Consider the following 6,000-nt stretch of genomic DNA (forward strand, 5'->3'; position numbering starts at 1 on the left):
AAACTAGGGTTCCCGCACAATGTGATAATTCACACATATGGCCATTCACACCCCGTTATTCATCGTCATCGACAAGTCGTGTTCGGCGGCTTTGTAAAGCTTAAAGATTTCAAAAGGGTTTGCATATTGGCATTGTTCAATGCAGGATATTGAAATCAAGGTCAGTAAAAGAATAGCAAATATGCGACTCCACAATCAAAGCTTATCAAGCAAGAAACCAAGTGAAGAACCATCCAGCCTTTTCAACGATTTTGCTTCAAGCACTCGATACATCAACAATTGCTACACATCTCACATGAGTATCTACTTTGCGACTATAGTACAAGTTTTACAAAACCAGTTAAGTGTCACAGGTTTATTTCAAATTTGGTGTGTTGTCAATATCAATTTCAAAGCCTTGTTTTAGCCTCTCAGTTGTTTGTTATTGTCATGCTAAAAACTTTGTACGGGTTATAGACACTACCACATAAAAAGTGGGAAGACCACCCTTTATTGTTTGGTTGGGTTCTAATATGTCTCACACTGATGGTTGTTTGAGGATAGTACACACACATGCCTTTTCTATAGTCAAGGGGGGGACTTCTACTCATGGTTTCAGGTGATTGGACTCTGACATGGTCTGTATCAAGGCCATTCTCAGTGGTTTGGGCTTGAGGGGGGGGTGTTGGGTATGCAAACCTAGTGTGCGTCTAGCCTATGGGAAACTCCCCTTTTATGAAGCATGCAAGTAGCTTCCCTTAGAGTTCAAGTCTTGCATGGCAAGTTGGCTTCATATATTGTAAGGTGTTTTACACAAAAAATAATATCATCAGTCATAGGATGTTTTTAAACTTGCTGAGTATCGGCATTTTTCGCTCTCTCTATCGTTTCTCTACAAGCCGAGCTCCTTGCCATGGCTCATCTTCCCCATCGACTGCATCCTCCATACGACTGCAACCCATCAGTGCAGGTTCAGAGGGGGTGGATCTCTTGTCGTGGCATGTACATAGCGTGAATAAAAACAATCACCTCACTCTTGAACTTCTCGATGTATGCAAATAAAAGCAATCATGTACATATTGTGATATATGTTGAAGCGTCTACTACGGTCATTATCGTGTACATACCTATCCGGGGAGTCGTGGTCCTGGATGTGGCGCATTTGCGTGCTTTTCCACTTTATAAGATGCTTAATTTTGTTTGACAATGTACATAGTCCAAGTGTTTCATGGTGGTACACTCATCTCGCCTATAAAGACTGATGCGAGCAAAAATTGCCAAAAATAGCAACTAACATGCACCGTTGCAGAATTGCATCATAATTATGTTCAAAATCTAAAGCCACGCAGGACATTCTCCACAAACGATACGAACGCTTTAGATTTTCTGTCACCCTTAGAAAGAGGGTTGGTGATTCTCCACAAATGCTTTTTCACAAAGTGTTTGTGACTCTCATTACGAAATCTCAGAGCCAGAGGTTTTGCACCTTCCCAGCTAGACCGCACACATTTTGACAACGCGTATGATGTCTCCAGGGGCCAAAATGACTAATCTAGGGGAATTTCTCACTTCCAATGCCGTTATTCCATTATTGTTAGCCCACAGCTCAAGTCCCATCAAGTTTCAACTCTTTATACCCATCTAAACCCAAGTTTTAGAACTTTAAAGCTCTAGCTTCAAACACATGAGAACAATCCCAAATCAAAGTTCGATACCACATGAGTCTATCCATGCTAAATCCCACCTCTGGTACAAGTTTGAGCCCCTTTGGACAAGGTAGACATAATACGTGTATGATGTCTCACTAGCCTGAATATGGAACTGAAACCTAATCTGACCTATTCTAAGCCTTCATTACATGATTGTGAGAGCATCTACCGAGTTTTATCCCATTTGAACCTCACTTGCTCAAAACTAAGCCAAAATCTAGCTTCAAAGCATGAAGGGAGTTCTAATGGTCACAACTTTCCCAAATGACATCCAAATTGAAATCCATGTATATATCCATGATGTACATGGTATGAGCTATGCAGATATGAAAAATCGCCTCATTTTGAGCATGCGTACGATGTCTCACAACCTGAATCTGCACCCAAAATGCACTTTTGGCCACATGCATTGCATCCATAGGGCCTAATTAGCTTATGTATCAATTTTGAAGTCATTTGGATAGCTAGAAGCTCATTAATTGCCAGATTTTGTAAAAGACGGTAACTTTTGCACTTGGAGTGTGTGTAGCATCAATGGATGTCAGTAAGTCGCCACCAGCAAAGAAGAAAATAATTTCCTTAAAAGATATAATTGCAATAGCATAGCCATTTACCATCCTCGGGGAGTCCACTATGTAAAAACTGCATATAGCACGTGCGAACAAGAGGTATTTAAATAATCCCTTACTTGTATATATTCAAGTATTATATATACGCCTTATGTATACATTTTTGTAAAAAAACTAGCCTTTATGTATTAAAATTTTCACTTTCTCAATTAATAAACCCTTTATGTAAGTACATTTTTTTGTAAATGTATAACTCCCTTATTTCATTCGCACGTGCTATCTTACATAATTCCTAGTGGATGCCCTAGGTTACCATCCCAAATGAAACACTAAAGCTGACTAAAGCTTGGATGGACGAAGCCAACCCTAGCCCTTTGGCAAGAAACATGGTAGCAACTAATGAAGAAGATGCAAGAGACGCTCATCAGATAATAGACTGAATTCTATTACACTAGCAAAGGAAAACAACATGCTCCAAACAAGGGAGGAGAATATGCAAGAAGAATATGACAACCTCACAAGAACTCTCCAGGTAACAAGTCAAAGAGCTGAGGTGGCAGAGCAAGAGCTTGAGGATCTCACTAAAACGCTAAGGGATATTGAGAGTGAAATAGACACCCTTACGTTGCAGATGGCAAAGGTCTCAAGGGAGATAAAGAGCCTGCATGACGAGAAAGACAAGATAGAAGACGAACTAGAAGCGGCCAAGGATTGTTGGGTATCCAAGCCCTTTGCAATGATGTCTAGCCTGTGGGAACACCTCTTCACACATGCAGAGGCTTAGTGGAGTTTGCATGAGTCAAAGAATGGTTGATAGCATTTCACAAAAGATATATATATGTAAATAACTTAATTAAAGATTGTAGTAGCGTGTTATTTTTTGCAAGCTGAGTCAATATCTCTCTTTCTTTCTTGCTCTCTACTGTAGCATGCCTGCACCATCATGCTTCCATAGCTAGCCCCTCCTTCCCCAACATATGGTATCAGAGCTTTGGCAACCCGGCCTCTCCTCGAGTCAACACAGCGCTGGAGCAGCCGCTAGCATAGAAGAGAGAGGCGTTGTCGACCTGCACCAAAACGTGCAAAGATGGCTGCAAACAAATCTCTCTAGCCTGAGAATCCTTTTTCGTCACATGCTTGGCAACCAACTCGCATCATACCGCCTGCTGCAAGTGAATTCCATCATCCACGCCATCGCCAGTTTTGGTCGCAGCAAAAAAAATTGTTTTTTCTTTATATTTGTGTTCGCACTCTTATACATTGGCCACTCAATTGGCTTTGAGCAAAGGTGTATTCACATCCTCAGTACCTCGAGCAACTTACTCACATCCTCTACCCGGTGCTCCTAGTAGATAAACAAGGAAAGCAAGTTCTCTACCATGACCAATAAGTCGGAATTGAAGATTCATACATTAGCAATTTTTCAAACACTTCCGACAAAGTAAGTTTTTGTTTTTCTTCTTTGGTGGTGAAATTGGTCGTTCAAGACATAGCTGGGATTCCCAAAGAACTTCTAAATACCACTTGAGAGCTTGAGAGGATTTTTGTGGCGTATCATAAAGCATATCAAGGATGGCATCAAAGGTGGATAAGTTCAATGGATCTGGCTTCCACACTTGGCAAATCAAAGTTAAAGGCTATTTGATGCCAAAAAACCTATGGAACATGGTCAAGCCTCTCGCAGCCGCCGACGAATCTGGCACATCTGCTGCAGTTACAAGAGCATTATCTGCTGAGCAACAGAGGAAAGACGAACAAGCTTTTGGAATCATTCTAATTTCCTTAGAAGATGACTTTATTCATTATTTGGATGATGTTGATTCTTCAAGTGCTGCCCGGATAGAGTTAGAGAAGCTTTTTGGTGCCAAAGCTAAGTATTCAAAAATGAGTTTAAAAATGGAATTATATTCTATTCGCATGCGTGAAGATGAAAATATTGCAGCTTTAGCTAATAGACTGAAGAGCATCAAAACACAGCTAGTCTATGTTGAAGCCCCTGTGCCAGATGAAGACCTTATAGCTGTTTTTCTAAATAGTCTCCCTGCAGAATTTCGTCAAATTGTCACTATTTTAAAGGAGAAGGATCCTCTCCCTTCTTTGGATGGTATTGTTAACTCATTGCAAGAAGAAGAGAAATGAGTACCATGCATCAACTCTTTTGTACCAACTGCATATGTAGCCCGTGGTTGCACTTCAACTGCCAATTCCACCAGGTCTACTACTAGCACTAGACCTTGTGCTATATGTGGACGCAGCAATCATCAAACCAAGGATTGTTTTAGCAAAAATCCTTGCACCCATTGTGGAAAGACTAACCATCTTTCGGAAAAATGCTTTAAGAAGAACAAGCGACATATCAATATGGTTGAAGGTGATGAAGACGATGCAGCACCAATGCTTTTCGTAGAAAGTGATGTCCTGTAGTTTGTTTTGAGTATGTCTCTATGTTTCCGTCATGTCAGTTATTTTCTCAATAATTGTATGGGTTATAGACACTGCCATAAAATAAAATGGTAAGACCACCCTTTGTTGTTTGGTCAAGTTCTGGTCTGTCTCACACTGATGGTTGTTTGAGAGAATTACACACACACACCTATGTTATTGTCAAGATTGTCAATGGGGGGTCTTCTACTCATGGTTTCAGGTGAATGAACTCTACCATGGTCTGTCTGTCTCGAGTCCAGTAGTTTGGGCTTGAGGGAGGGTTGTTGGGTATCCAAGCCCTTTGCAGTGATGTCTAGCCTGTGGTAACACCTCTTCACACATGCAGAGGCTTAGTGGAGTTTGCATGAGTCAAAGAATGGTTGATAGCATTTCACAAAAGATGTATATATGTAAAGAACTTAATTAAATATTGTAGTAGCGTTTTCTTTTTTGCAAGCTGAGTCGATCTCTCTCTTTCTTTCTCGCTCTCTGCTGTAGGACGCCTGCACCATCATGCTTCCATAGCTAGCCCCTCCTTCCCCAACAAGGATGAGGTAGTGGAGCTAAAGGAAAAATTAGCGCTCTAAGAAATCAGCATCCAAAGACTCTACACAACCCCAAGGGTTGCAAGAGCAAGTGCTAGAGCTGATAGCCAGAATGTGAAGGCCTTGGAAGCACAAATCATAGCACTCCAAAAAGAACGAATGTTAAAACAATGACAAAGAGTGCACATGGCAGAAGGATATTTATGGCAGAAGGATCTTTGGTAGTAGAAGAAAGATTAAAAAAACAAAAGCAAGAGCTCCAGAATGAGAACATTGAGCTAAAAAAGAAACTAGAGATAATGTAGGAGCTATTGGTTAATCAAGCAAAAGAGGCTACAAGGAGAGATGAGTTTGCATGGCAATAGCTATTGAAGCTCCAGCAAGACATAGAGGAAGCAAGGTCATAGGAGACGAAGCCAAAGCCTAGTGAATTGGGCATCAACACACAAAATGAGGCCATGGAAATCCCTGAAGGTGTAAAAGATCCACAGCACCTGGAGGAGCAAGTACACACACAAGAAGAGAATGAACACACCTTAACGGCGGAAGAGGAGGCACGCCTCCAAACTCGATTGAACAAGCCACAACAGAAAACCATAAGGCAGCCTTGGAGTGGAAAAAGTGGACGATCCACTCAGTTGGAGTCCAAGGGCTAGCCACAAATGTGCTTAGGGAAGAGCGGATGCAACCATCACACCCCTACCCTCTCTTAAAGTACGAATTCCTCACAGTAAAGAAAAGAATTAAAGCTGAAGGAATTTCAAAGACCCAGAA

Source organism: Adiantum capillus-veneris, chromosome 4 (genome assembly GCF_014529385.1).
Source record: "Adiantum capillus-veneris isolate H3 chromosome 4, ASM1452938v2, whole genome shotgun sequence".
Classification (NCBI taxonomy): domain Eukaryota; kingdom Viridiplantae; phylum Streptophyta; class Polypodiopsida; order Polypodiales; family Pteridaceae; genus Adiantum; species Adiantum capillus-veneris.